Below are 15,000 nucleotides of genomic sequence, written 5' to 3' on the forward strand. Positions count from 1 at the left end.
TGCGATTGGGACGACTACCAGTGCCAACCCCTTATCCCGCGATGCGTCCGATACACAGATAGTTCCAAGGCGGCCGAGGAGCCTCACCGCATATCAATCGGGGTGCGAGGCGAGGGATGGGGCGGGAAGGCCCCAACGGCTAGACGGAAGAGGCTTCAGGGCCACCTCGGAATGGTCCAAGCATCGGACGCGCTTGGGGCGACTGCCAGTGCCAACCCCTTATCCCGCGATGCGTCCGATACACAGATGGTTCCAAGGCGGCCGAGGAGCCTCACCGCATAGCAATCGGGGGTGCGAGGCGAGGGATGGGGCGGGAAGGCCCCAACGGCTAGACGGAAGAGGCTTCAGGGCCGCCTAGGAATGGTCCAAGCATCGGACACGCTTGGGGCGACTACCAGTGACAGCCCCCTATCCCGCGATGCGTCCAATACGAAGATGGTTCCAAGGCGGCCGAGGAGCCTCACCGCATAGCAATCGGGGTGCGAGGTGGGGGATGCGGCGAGATGGCCCCAACGGCTAGACGGAAGAGGCCACAGGGCCGCGTCGGAATAGTCCAAGCATCGGACGCGCTTGGGGCGACTACCAGTGACAACCCCTTATCCCGCGATGCGTCCGATACGAAGATAGTTCCAAGGCGGCCGAGGAGCCTCACCGCATAGCAATCGGGGTGCGAGGTGGGGGATGCGGCGAGATGGCCCCAACGGCTAGACGGAAGAGGCTGCAGGGCCGCCTCGGAATAGTCCAAGCATCGGACGCGCTTGGGGCCACTACCAGTGACAACCCCTTATCCCGCAATGCGTCCGATACGAAGATAGTTCCAAGGCGGCCGAAGAGCCTCACCGCATAGCAATCGGGGTGCGAGGTGGGGGATGCGGCGAGATGGCCCCAACGGCTAGACGGAAGAGGCCACAGGGCCGCCTCGGAATAGTCCAAGCATCGGACGCGCTTGGGGCGACTACCAGTGACAACCCCTTATCCCGCGATGCGTCCGATACGAAGATAGTTCCCAGGCGGCCGAGGAGCCTCACCGCATAGCAATCGGGGTGCGAGGCGAGGGATGCGGCGAGATGGCCCCAAAGGCTAGACGGAAGAGGCTGCAGGGCTGCCTCGGAATAGTCCAAGCATCGGACGCGCTTGGGGCGACTACCACTGCCAACCCCTTATCCCGCGATGCGTCCGATACACAGATAGTTCCGAGGCGGCCGAGGAGGTGGGGGATGCAGCGAGATGGCCCCAACGGCTAGACGGAAGAGGCTGCAGGGCCGCCTCGGAATAGTCCAAGCATCGGACGCGCTTGGGGCGACTACCAGTGACAACCCCTTATCCCGCGATGCGTCCGATACACAGATAGTTCCGAGGCGGCCAAGGAGCCTCACCGCATAGCAATCGTGGTGCGAGGTGGGGGATGCGGCGAGATGGCCCCAACGGCTAGACGGAAGAGGCTGCAGGGCCGCCTCGGAATGGTCCAAGCATCGGATGCGCTTGGGGCGACTACCACTGCCAACCCCTTATCCCGCGATGCGTCCGATACACAGATAGTTCCAAGGCGGCCGAGGAGCCTCACAGCATAGCAATCAGGGTGCGAGGCGAGGGATGCGGCGAGAAAGCCCCAACGGCTAGAGGGAAGAGGCTTCAGGTCCGCCTCGGAATGGTCCAAGCATCGGACGCGCTTGGGGCGACTACCAGTGACAACCCCTTATCCCGCGACGCGTCCGATACACAGATAGTTCCAAGGCGGCCGAGGAGCCTCACCGCATAGCAATCGGGGTGCGAGGCGAGGGATGCGGCGAGAAGGACCCAACGGCTACACGGAAGAGGCTTCGGGGCCGCCTCGGAATGGTCCAAGCATCGGACGCGCTTGGGGCGACTACCAGTGACAACCCCTTATCCCGCGACGCGTCCGATACACAGATAGTTCCAAGGCGGCCGAGGAGCCTCACCGCATAGCAATCGGGGTGCGAGGCGAGGGATGCGGCGAGAAGGACCCAACGGCTACACGGAAGAGGCTTCGGGGCCGCCTCGGAATGGTCCAAGCATCGGACGCGCTTGGGGCGACTACCAGTGACAACCCCTTATCCCGCGACGCGTCCGATACACAGATAGTTCCAAGGCGGCCGAGGAGCCTCACCGCATAGCAATCGGGGTGCGAGGCGAGGGATGCGGCGAGAAGGACCCAACGGCTAGACGGAAGAGGCTTCGGGTCCGCCTCGGAATGGTCCAAGCATCGGACGCGCTTGGGGCGACTACCAGTGACAACCCCTTATCCCGCGACGCGTCCGATACACAGATAGTTCCAAGGCGGCCGAGGAGCCTCACCGCATAGCAATCGGGGTGCGAGGCGAGGGATGCGGCGAGAAGGACCCAACGGCTAGACAGAAGAGGCTTCGGGTCCGCCTCGGAATGGTCCAAGCATCGGACGCGCTTGGGGCGACTACCAGTGACAACCCCTTATCCCGCGACGCGTCCGATACACAGATAGTTCCAAGGCAGCCGAGGAGCCTCACCGCATAGCAATCGGGGTGCGAGGCGAGGGATGCGGCGAGAAGGACCCAACGGCTAGACGGAAGAGGCTTCGGGTCCGCCTCGGAATGGTCCAAGCATCGGACGCGCTTGGGGCGACTACCAGTGACAACCCCTTATCCCGCGACGCGTCCGATACACAGATAGTTCCGAGGCGGCCGAGGAGCCTCACCGCATAGCAATCGGGGTGCGAGGCGAAGGATGCGGCGAGAAGGACCCAACGGCTAGACGGAAGAGGCTTCGGGTCCGCCTCGGAATGGTCTAAGCATCGGACGCGCTTGGGGCGACTACCAGTGACAACCCCTTATCCCGCGACGCGTCCGATACACAGATAGTTCCAAGGCGGCCGAGGAGCCTCACCGCATAGCAATCGGGGTGCGAGGCGAGGGATGCGGCGAGAAGGACCCAACGGCTAGACGGAAGAGGCTTCAGGGCCGCCTCGGAATGGTCCAAGCATCGAACGCGCTTGGGGCGACTACCAGTGACAACCCCTTATCCCGCGACGCGTCCGATACACAGATAGTTCCGAGGCGGCCGAGGAGCCTCACCGCATAGCAATCGGGGTGCGAGGCGAGGGATGCGGCGAGAAGGACCCAACGGCTAGACGGAAGAGGCTTCAGGGCCGCCTCGGAATGGTCCAAGCATCGGACGCGCTTGGGGCGACTACCAGTGACAACCCCTTATCCCGCGACGCGTCCGATACACAGATAGTTCCGAGGCGGCCGAGGAGCCTCACCGCATAGCAATCGGGGTGCGAGGCGAGGGATGCGGCGAGAAGGACCCAACGGCTAGACGGAAGAGGCTTCAGGGCCGCCTCGGAATGGTCCAAGCATCGGACGCGCTTGGGGCGACTACCAATGACAACCCCTTATCCCGCGACGCGTCCGATACACAGATAGTTCCGAGGCGGCCGAGGAGCCTCACCGCATAGCAATCGGGGTGCGAGGCGAGGGATGCGGCGAGAAGGACCCAACGGCTAGACGGAAGAGGCTTCAGGGCCGCCTCGGAATGGTCCAAGCATCGGACGCGCTTGGGGCGACTACCAGTGACAACCCCTTATCCCGCGACGCGTCCGATACACAGATAGTTCCGAGGCGGCCGAGGAGCCTCACCGCATAGCAATCGGGGTGCGAGGCGAGGGATGCGGCGAGAAGGACCCAACGGCTAGACGGAAGAGGCTTCAGGGCCGCCTCGGAATGGTCCAAGCATCGGACGCGCTTGGGGCGACTACCGTTGCCAACCCCTTATCCCGCGATGCGTCTGATACACAGATAGTTCCGAGGCGGCCGAGGAGCCTCACCGCATAGCAATCGGGTTGCGAGGCAGATTATTGGGAAGGGAACCCCCTGGGATGCGGCTCAAGCAGTGCCCAAAGGGACTGGAATGCGGAATCACATCGAGAGACCCAAATGCTATACGAGGGCTCAAATCGAATTATCGATTTGGCCACGACATGGACGCATCGGAACGACTACCTTTGCCGAACCACTCGCAATTGCATCCATACCGAAACCAATAGACATTTCCGTTAGAGCCCTCGCATAGCATTCGGGAATCTCGCATGCCCCTCTAAATCGACCAATGCTGGCGCTCAATGAAAATCCGAGCGCTACCACCGTTCGAGCGCCAGCATTGGTCGAGTTAGAGGGGCACGGGGGAGAATGCTCCAGTCAACACCTCCCCTATATAAGTTATTTGTCCGATTCTCGCACAACCGTAGTCTGCCTCGTCGAATCAAACAACGGTCCCAGATTCCGACTTCCGTTCCGTAGAGACCCAAAAGCTAGATGGAGGCTCGCAAGAAAGAGAGTCGGCGCATAGCAATCGGGTTTCTCGAACGTTTAGGGACCGAGCTCACTTGCGGATAGGGCAAAATCCGCCAAGCAACCCAAAAGCTAGACGGGGGCTCGAATCGAATCGCCTAGGCGGCCACAACAACGACGTGTTGGATCGACTACCAGTGCCAAACCATTCAGCAAGACTAGTCTGTGTCGAGGCCGGATAGAGATTCTCAGAGAGCGCCCGCATAGCATTTAGGAGACCTGCCGCGTCCCTCACACTCGACAAATGGTGGTGCACGTTTATAAATCCGAGCGATCCCAACCCTTTCAAGCACCAACATCGGTCGAGATAGAGGGGCACGGAGGGGGCTGCGTGAGACAACACAGTCCCCTATATAAGTTATTTGTCCGATTCTCACACATCCGAAGAATGGTCATCAAATCGGACAACAGCCCAAACTTCCGACTTCCGTCCCAGAAAGCCCAAGAGCTATCTAAAACGTTCATGGCCGGAACTCGATCGCGGCTATACCAGTCCGCCAAGCAACCCAAAAGCTAGACTGGAGCTCTAGTCGAATCACCTCTGTGGCCATTGCAAGGACGTGTTGGAGCGACTACCATTGCCGAACCATTCCGCAGGTCGAGTCCATACCAAGGCCGCATAGAGATTCACGATGAGCTCCTGCATAGCAATCAGGAGACTTGCCGTGTCCATCACAATCGATAAATCCTGGTGCAAGATTTTTGCATCCGAGCGCTCCAACCAGTCGAGCACCAGCATCAATCGACATAAACGGGCACGGGGGGAGGATGCTCGAGAACACTACCTCCCCTATATAAGTTATTTGTCCGATTCTCAAGCAGCCGAAGTCTGGTCATCGAATCGGGTCAAAGACCACAACTTCCGACTTTACCCACAATGCAAGTCATCGAATCGAACATCGGCCCCCGAGTCGGACTCCATGCGTATGTCAGGTCATCGGACCCAAATTCCGCCTTCCTGCGCATGGCGGGCCATCAATATCAACTCGGTCATCGGACCCAAACTCCGCCTTTTTGCGTATGGCACGCCTTCAAATCGGTCATCGGACCCAAATTCCGCCTTCCTGTGCATGGCGGGCCATCAACATCAACTCGGTCATCGGACCCAAATTCCGCCTTTCTGCGCATGGCACGCCATCAACTCGGTCATCGGACCCAAATTCCGCCTTCCTGCGCATGGCAGGTCATCGGACACAAATTCAGACCTCGCCAATATGCCTACGTATCGAATCGGTCATCGGACCCAACTTCCGACTTCATCCATACTGTAGGGTCTTTGAGGTTGGCGCGGTGCGCTCAACCCAGGGAGTCGACCCATCGAAGCATACACCTCCCCTATATAAGCTATTTGTCCGATTCCCACACCTGTGTAGTTTGCACCTCTGACCAGGACATCGACCCCAACTTCCGAACTCGACTGCAACGACGGCACCAGCGCCTTGGTGCGCACCTTGCGACGCACAGTCCCAACATTCGCCTTCCTGCACATGGCAGGTCATCGGACCCAAATTCCGACCTCGCGAGTATGCCTACATATCGAATCGGTCATCGGACCCAACTTCCGACTTCATCCATACCGTAGGGTCTTTGAGGTTGGCGCGGTGCGCTCAACCCGGGGAGTCGACCCAACGAAGCATACACCTCCCCTATATAAGCTATTTGTCCGATTCCCACACCTGTGTAGTTTGCACCTCCGATCAAGACATCGACCCCAACTTCCGAACTCGCCTCCAACGACCGAACCAGCGCCTTGGTGCGCACCTTGCAACGCACAGTGCCAACATTCGCCTTCCTGCACGTGGCAGGTCATCGGACCCAAATTCCGACCTCGCGAGTATGCCTACATATCGAATCGGTCATCGGACCCAACTTCCGACTTCATCCATACCGTAGGGTCTTTGAGGTTGGCGCGGTGCGCTCAACCCGGGGAGTCGACCCAACGAAGCATACACCTCCCCTATATAAGCTATTTGTCCGATTCCCACACCTGTGTAGCTTGCACCTCCGATCAGGACATCGACCCCAACTTCCGAACTCGACTAAAAAGACCGCACCAGCGCCTTGGTGTGCACCTTGCAACGCACAGTGTCAACATTCGCCTTCCTGCACATGGCAGGTCATCGGACCCAAATTCCGACCTCATGAGCATACCTACTAATCGAATTGGTCATCGGACCCAACTTCCGACTTCATCCATACCGTAGGGTCTTTGAGGTTGGCGCGGTGCGCTCAACCTGGGGAGTCGACCCATCGAAGCATACACCTCCCCTATATAAGCTATTTGTCCGATTCCGACACCTGTGTAGTTTGCACCTCCGCTCAGGACATCGACCCCAACTTCCGAACTCGCCTGCAACGACCGAACCAGCGCCTTGGTGCGCACCAAAAGTGCGCACTTTTGGAGGGCACTTTTGTGCGCTCCAAAGGTGCGCACTTTTGGAGGGCACTTTTCTGCGCTCCAAAGGTGCGCACTTTTGGAGGGCACTTTTTGGAGGGCACTTTTCTGCGCTCCAAAGGTGCGCACTTTTGGAGGGCACTTTTTGGAGGGCACTTTTCTGCGCTCCAAAGGTGCGCACTTTTGGAGGGCACTTTTTGGAGGGCACTTTTCTGCGCTCCAAAGGTGCGCACTTTTGGAGGGCACTTTTTGGAGGGCACTTTTCTGCGCTCCAAAGGTGCGCACTTTTGGAGGGCACTTTTTGGAGGGCACTTTTCTGCGCTCCAAAGGTGCGCACTTTTGGAGGGCACTTTTCTGCGCTCCAAAGGTGCGCACTTTTGGAGGGCACTTTTTGGAGGGCACTTTTCTGCGCTCCAAAGGTGCGCACTTTTGGAGGGCACTTTTTGGAGGGCACTTTTCTGCGCTCCAAAGGTGCGCACTTTTGGAGGGCACTTTTTGGAGGGCACTTTTCTGCGCTCCAAAGGTGCGCACTTTTGGAGGGCACTTTTGTGCACTCCAAAGGTGCGCACTTTTGGAGGGCACTTTTCCTGTGCTCCAAAGGTGCACACCTAGGTGAGCACCTTCGACCACACCTTGTAGCACACCAAACTCTGACTTTCGACTTCATCCGCAATGCAGGGTCTTTGAGGTTGGCGCAATGCGCACAACCAGGGGAGTCGACCCATCAAACCCAACACCTCCCCTATATAAGCTATTTGTCTGATTCTCATACATGCGTAGCCTGCAGGAGCAATTAGGACATCGACCCCAACTTTCGGCTTCTAAACGAAAACAAGGTCTTTGAGGTTGGTGTAATGCGAACAACTAGGGGAGTCAACCCATCAAACCCAACACCTCCCCTATATAAGCTATTTGTCTGATTCTCATACATGTGTAGTCTACAGGAGCAATTAGGACATCGACCCCAACTTTTGACTTCTTAACGAAAACAAGGTCTTTGAGGTTGACGTAATGCGCACAACCAGGGGAGTCGACCCATCAAACCCAACACCTCCCCTATATAAGCTATTTGTCCGATTCTCATACATGTGTAGCCTGCAGGAGCCATTAGGACATTGACCCCAACTTTTGACTTCTTAACGAAAACAAGGTCTTTGAGGTTGGCGTAATGCGCACAACCAAGGGAGTTGACCCATCAAACCCAACACCTCCCCTATATAAGCTATTTGTCTGATTCTCATACATGTGTAGCCTGCAACAACGATTAGGACATCCACCCCAACTTCTGAATTCGTCTGCGTTGACCGCACCAAAGGTGCACGCCTTGGTGCTCACCAAAATCCGACTTCCGACTTCTTCTGCTATGCGGGGTCTTTGAGGTTGGCGCAGTGCGCACAACCAGGGGAGTCAACCCACCGAATGCAACACCTCCCCTATATAAGCTATTTGTCTGATTCTCATACATGCGTAGACTGCAGCAATGATTAGGACATCCACCCCAACTTTTGACTTCTTAAACAAGACAGGGTCTTTGAAGTTGGTGCAGTGCACACAACCAGGGGAGTCGACCCATCAAACGCAACACCTCCCCTATATAAAGCTATTTGTCCGATTCTCATACGTGTAGTCTGCAGCAGCGATTAGGACATCGACCCCAACTTCCGAATTCGTTTGCATTGACCGCACCAAAGGTGCACGCCTTGGTGTGCACCCTGGAGTGCACTTTGGTGCTCACCTCGGTGCACACTTTGGTGTGCACCTCGGTGTGCACCAAAGGTGCGCACCTTGGAGCGCACCAAAGGTGTACACTTTGGAGCGCACCACATAGGGTCTTTGAGAGGTTGGCGCAGTGCGCACACCAAGGTGGGTGTTGAGGTGCGTGCCGAGGTGGGTGGGTGCTAGGGTGCGCTCCATGGTGGGTGCCAGGGTGGGTGCGTGCTAGGGTGGATTCCAAAGAGGGTCATAGGGTGGGTGCCAAGGTGGGTTGGTGATATAGTGGGTTCAAAGGTGGGTACTAGGGTGGGTTCCAAGGTGGGTCACAAGTTGGGTGCCAGGATGCGTGGGTGTTAGGTTGGGTGCCAAGGTGGGCTCCTGCGTGGGTGGGTGCTAGGGTGGGTTTCAAGGTGGACGCGAGGGCGGGTGCCAAGGTGGGTAACAAGTTGGGTGTTAGGATGGGTGAGTGCTAGAGTGGGTGCCAAGGTGGGTGGGTGCTAAGGTGGATGCCAAGGTGGTTCACAGGGTGGGTGGGTTCTAGGGTGAGTTCCAAGGTGGGTCACAGGTTCAGTGCTAGGGTGGGTGTCAAGGCGGGTGTCGAGGTGCCTGGGTGCTAGGGTGTGGATGCCAATGTGGGTCATAGGGTGGGTACTAGGGTGGGCTGCAATGTGGGTGCCAAGGTGGGTAACATGCTCGGTGGGTTCTAAATTGGGTGCCAGGGTGGGTGTGCACCCACCTTGCCCGAGGTGGGTGCCAAGGTGCCAGTGTGGGTGGGTGCTAAGGTGGATGCCAAGGTGGGTGAGAAGGTGGGTGATAGGTTGAGTGGTAGGATGGGTGGGTGCCAAGATGGGTCACAGGGTGGGTGCAAGGGTGGGTAGGTGCTAGGGTTGGTGTCAGGGTGGGTGGGTGCTAGGTTGGGTTCCAAGGTGGGTGCGAGGGTGAGTGTCAAGGTGGGTCACAGGTTAGGTGCTAGGATGGGTGAGTGCTAGGGTGCAAAGGTGCCAGGGTGGGTGTTAGGATGGGTCGATGCTAGGGTGAGTGGCAAGGTGGGTCCACAAGTGTCAAGGTGGGTGCCGAGGTGGGTGCCAAGTCGGCGACTGCTATGGTGGATGCCAAGGTGGGTCACGGGGTGGGTGCCAAGTTGCTAGGTTGGGTTCCAAGGTGGGTGCCAACGTGGGTGCTAGGGTGCGTGGGTTAAAGGGTGTGTCACAACGTGGGTGCCAGGATGGGTGCGCACCCACACTGGCCAAGACGGGTGCGGGTGCAAGGTTGGGTTCCAAGCCCGGTCACAGGCTGGGTGCTAGGATGGGTGGGTGCCAAGGTGGGCACCAGGGTGGGTGCACCCACCCTGGCCAAGGTGGGTCACGGGGTGGGTCCTAGGGTGGGTAACGGGGTGGGTACTAAGGTGCGTGCCAAGGTGGGTCATAGGGTGGGTGCCAAGGTGGGCACCAGGGTGGGTGTGCACCAACCCTAGCCAGGGTAGGTCACGGGGTGGTTGTCGGGGTGGGCGTCAAGGAGCCAAGGTGGGTGGCAAGTAGCCAAGTTGCGTGCCAAGGTGGGTGTCGGGGTGGGTGCCAAGGATCCAAGGTGGGTGCCAAGGAACCAAGGTGGGTGTCTGGGTGGGTGCCGAGGTGGGAGCCAGGGTGGGTCCCAAGGTGAGTGCAAAGGTGGGTGCCAGGGTCAAGGTGAGTGCCAATGTGGGTTCCAAGGTGCCAGGGTCAGGGTGAGTGCCAATGTGGGTTCAAAGGTGCTAAGTTGGGTGCGAGGTTGGGTGCGAGGGTGGGTGGGTGCCAAGGTGTGCTAGGTGGAAGCCCGGGTGGGTCGGCATCCCATGGGTGTCGAGTTGGGTGCCTGATGGGTGCTTCTTGTCAAGTTTTAGTCGTCGGGACTCATTTCGAGCCTTAGAGGTCGTTTCTTGTCCGGTTGCCCTGTCTTCGACCTGGGAACCCAATTTTGGTCCTCGGGTCCCATTTTTTTTTGTCTCGCATCCCACTTTTGGCCTGTGGCCTTTTCGGGGTCGATTCTCGTTTTGGGCATCAGAGCATGTTTCTTCTCCTAAAACCCAATATTTGTTTATTAAGTCTCGGAACACATTTTTGTTCTCGTGGACCCATCATGGGTCTTGGAACGCATTTGTGGTCCTTGGGTCCCATTTTGCATCCCGAAACTTGTGTTTTGGTGCTTGATCCCTATTTTGGGTGCCCACCTTGCACCAAGTGCGCACCCGGGGCAAACCGAGCGCCTTGGTGCACCGGGGCAAGATCGAGCGTGCACCCGAGGTGCCCCGAACATGCACCAAGGTGCACTCGGCCCACATGTGAGTGCAGGTCGTTGCGCCCGAGGTGGTGTGTGGGCACCGCGTTGCAGACGGGACACTGCACGCACACGACGCCCCCTCCAGGTGCACGCACGTAGGCCGGGCCGGGTGCACACCCGACGCCCTAGCAAGGTGCGCGCACCCGGGCAGGGCTCACACTTGGCGAACGGGGCGCACTTCGCGAGGGAGGGTGTGCACCTCGACGGGGGTGGGTGGCCGGGGTGGATTCGCACGTGGGTCGCGGTTTGCTAAGTACACACTGCGACAAGCTCATAACGGGTGCGATCATACCAGCGTTAGTGCACCGGATCCCATCAGAACTCCGCAGTTAAGCGCGCTTGGGCCGGAGTAGTACTGGGATGGGTGACCTCCCGGGAAGTCCCGGTGTTGCACCCTTTTTTAGTTTTTCGCCGGGCGTCGCAATGCTATTTGAATAAACCTTTTGCCCGTTTGCGTTCTCGTCGGGGCCGGGCCGGGCCGGGGTGCGCTGCCCGCACTACCGCGCGCGCGGGGGCGACACCGAGCGCGCACCCGAGGCGCCCCGAGCACACAGGCCACGGTGCAACCCGGGCGTTGTGCGCGCACCCCGGTGCGCCCGAGGTGCTGCGCGCGCACCCAGGTGAAATCGGTGTGCACCTCGGCCAGTGCGCGCTCGGTCGAGTCGCGCACGTTGGCCAAGGTGCACGGTGATGTTTCTTACTCTAAGGTTCCGCACCAGACGCCCGGGACAGGTGAGCGAAGCTGGGCGGGGCCGGGTGCGCGGCCGGGGCAGGTGCACGCAGCTGGAGAGAGCTTTGGAGCACACTTCGGAGCGCACCAATGATGCGCTCCATTCAAAAGTTTCCTGAAAAGGCAAAAAAAGTTGAGATTATAGAATTTCCCACTTGAGAGATTGTAAAAAAAAAAAATTTAAAATGAAGGAAACGCGGGTGCCAAGGTGTGCGCAGCCCAGCCAAGGTGTGCGCACCAAGGCGCCCACCCTGGCGAAGGTGCACGCAAGGTGCGCACCCGAGGCAAACCGGACAATTAACCCAACTTTCGACTTCGCGCGCACCTTGGAGCGCACTTCGGAGCGCTCCTTGGTGCGCACCAATCTTGGGCACCTCGGAGTGCACCATGGCGCCCACCAAGGTGCGCACCCGGGGCAAACCGAGCTCCGACTTCGTGCGCACCTTGGAGCGCACGAAAGGTGCGCACCATGGCGCCCACCAAGGTGCGCAGCCCAGCCAAGGCGTGCGCATCAAGGTGCGCACCCTGGCGAAGGTGCGCACCCGGGGCAAACCGAGCTCCGACTTCGTGCGCACCTTGGAGCGCACAAAAGGTGCGCAACCCAGCCAAGGTGTGCGCACCCCGGTCAAACCGAGCTCCGAATCGTGCGCACCAGAGGTGCACGCCATCGTGCGCACCTTGGAGCACACTTCGGAGCCCTCCTTGGTGCGCGCCGATGTTGCGCACCTCGGAGCGCACCCGGGGAAAACAATGCAATTAACCCGACTTTCGACTTCGTGGGCACCTCGGAGCGCTCTCGGGTTCGCACCTCGGAGCACACCGAGGTGCGCACCTTTGATGCGCTGCCTTCACCAATTTCCAGAAAAGGCAAGAAAACATTGAGAAGGTGTGCGCACCGAGGTGCCCACCCTGGCGAAGGTGCACGCGAGGTGCGCACCCGGGGCAAACCGGGCTCCGACTTCGTGCACGCCGCACCTTGGAGCACACTTCGGAGCGCTCCTTGGTGCGCACCAGGGCGCGCAACCCAGCCGAGGTGCCCACCCCGGCGAAGGTGCACGCGAGGTGCGCACCCGGGGCAAACCGGGCTCCGACTTCGTGCACGCCATGGTGCCCACCGCGGCGAAGGTGCACGCGAGGTGCGCACCCGGGGCAAACCGGGCTCCGACTTCGTGCACGCCGCACCTTGGAGCACACTTCGGAGCGCTCCTTGGTGCGCACCATGGTGCCCACCAGGGCGCGCAACCCCGCCGAAGGTGCACGCGAGGTGCGCACCCGGGGCAAACCGGGCTCCGACTTCGTGCACGCCGCACCTTGGAGCACACTTCGGAGCGCTCCTTGGTGCGCACCATGGTGCCCACCAGGGCGCGCAACCCCGCCGAAGGTGCACGCGAGGTGCGCACCCGGGGCAAACCGGGCTCCGACTTCGTGCACGCCATGGTGCGCACCGCGGCGAAGGTGCGCACCCGGGGCAAACCGGGCTCCGACTTCGTGCACGCCGCACCTTGGAGCACACTTCGGAGCGCTCCTTGGTGCGCACCAGGGCGCGCAACCCAGCCGAGGTGCCCACCCCGGCGAAGGTGCACGCGAGGTGCGTACCCGGGGCAAACCGGGCTCCGACTTCGTGCACGCCGCACCTTGGAGCACACTTCGGAGCGCTCCTTGGTGCGCACCATGGTGCCCACCAGGCCGCGCAACCCAGCCAAGGTGTGCGCACCAAGGTGCACGCGAGGTGCGCACCCGGGGCAAACCGGGGTCCGACTTCGTGCACGCCGCACCTTGGAGCACACATCGGGGCGCTCCCGGGTTCGCACCGGCGTTGCGCACCGTGGTGGGCACCTCGGAGCACACCAAGGTGGGCAGCGAGGTGCGCACCTTTGATGCGATGCCTTCACTAATTTCCATAAAAGGCAAAAAAAAAACGAGATTTTAAAATTTCCGTTTTGAAAGATAGTGAGAAAAAGGGAATGCTGGTGCCATCTTGAGCCCGCCCTGGTGCGCAGCCCAGCCAAGGTGTGCGCACCAAGGTGCCCACCCTGGCGAAGGTGCGCGCCCGGGCAATTAACCCAACTTCCAACTTCGCGCGCGCCAGGGTGGGAGCGCACCCAACAACCGGGCCTGGGAAGAGCCAATGCGAGAAACCCCACCAAACGCTCTGACAAAAAAAGAGGGGGCGCTCCAGTAACCCCGCTTCGGAGCGCACCCTGGGCAAACCCAGCCAAGGTGCCCACCCCGGCCAAGGTGCAGGCGAGGTGCGCACCCGGGGCAAACCGGGCTCCGACAACGTGCACGCCGCACCTTGGAGCACACTTCGTAGCGCTCCCGGGTGCGCACCTCAGAGCACACCAAGGTGGGCAGCGAGGTGCGCACCTTTGATGCGCTGCCTTCACTAATTTCCAGAAAAGGCAAAAAAAAAAGGAGATTTTAAAATTTCCGTTTTGAAAGATAGTGAAAAAAACGGAACGCGCGTGCCATCTTGAGCCCGCCCTGGTGCGCAGCCCAGGTAAGGTGCCCACCCTGGCAAAGGTGCGCACCCGGGCAATTAACCCTACTTCCGACTTCGTGCGCGCCAGGGTGGCAACCGGGCCTCGGAAGAGCCAATGCGAGAAACCCCACCAAACGCTCCGACAAAAAAAGAGGCGGCGCTCCAATAACCCCGCTTCGGAGCGCAGCCGGGGCAAACCCAGCCAAGGTGCCCACCCCGACGAAGGTGCACGCGAGGTGCGCACCCGGGGCAAACCGGGCTCCGACAACGTGCAAGCAGCACCTTGGAGCACACTTCGAAGCACTCCCGGGTGCCCACCGGCGTTGCGCACCGTGGTGGGCAGCGAGGTGCGCACCTTTGATGCGCTGCCTTCACTAATTTCCAGAAAAAGGCAAAAAAAAATGAGATTTTAAAATTTCCGTTTTGAAAGATAGTGAAAAAAAAGGAACGCGGGTGCCATCTTGAGCCCGCCCTGGTGCGCAGCCCAGGCAAGGCATGCGCACCAAGGTGCCCACCCGAGGTGCACACCCGGGGCAAACCGGGCTCCGACTTCGTGCAGGCCGCACCTTGGAGCACACTTCGGAGCGCTCCTTGGTGCGCACCATGGTGCCCACCAGGGCGCGCAACCCAGCCAAGGTCTGCACACCAAGGTGCCCACCCCGGCGAAGGTGCACGCGAGGTGCGCACCCGGGGCAAACCGGGCTCCGACTTCGTGCACGCCATGGTGCCCACCGCGGCGAAGGTGCACGCGAGGTGCGCACCCGGGGCAAACCGGGCTCCGACTTCGTGCACGCCGCACCTTGGAGCACACTTCGGAGCGCTCCTTGGTGCGCACCATGGTGCCCACCAGGGCGCGCAACCCAGCCAAGGTGTGCGCACCAAGGTGCACGCGAGGTGCGCACCCGGGGCAAACCGGGGTCCGACTTCGTGCACGCCGCACCTTGGAGCACACATCGGAGCGCTCCCAGGTTCGCACCAGCGTTGCGCACCTTTGATGCGCTGCCTTCACTAATTTCCAGAA

The 15,000-nt window shown here is 60.0% G+C and overlaps 1 non-coding gene across 1 annotated transcript; it reads left to right on the top strand.

The window, feature by feature from the left end:
- Positions 1-11,045: 11,045 nt before the first annotated feature.
- LOC131865885 (5S ribosomal RNA) lies at positions 11,046-11,164 on the top strand. The gene has a single exon (XR_009364522.1). It is a non-coding gene; the product is annotated as a 5S ribosomal RNA (ribosomal RNA).
- The last annotated feature ends 3,836 nt before the right edge of the window (positions 11,165-15,000 follow it).

The sequence above is a fragment of the Cryptomeria japonica genome, unplaced genomic scaffold, assembly GCF_030272615.1.
Source record: "Cryptomeria japonica unplaced genomic scaffold, Sugi_1.0 HiC_scaffold_126, whole genome shotgun sequence".
Classification (NCBI taxonomy): Eukaryota; Viridiplantae; Streptophyta; class Pinopsida; order Cupressales; family Cupressaceae; genus Cryptomeria; species Cryptomeria japonica.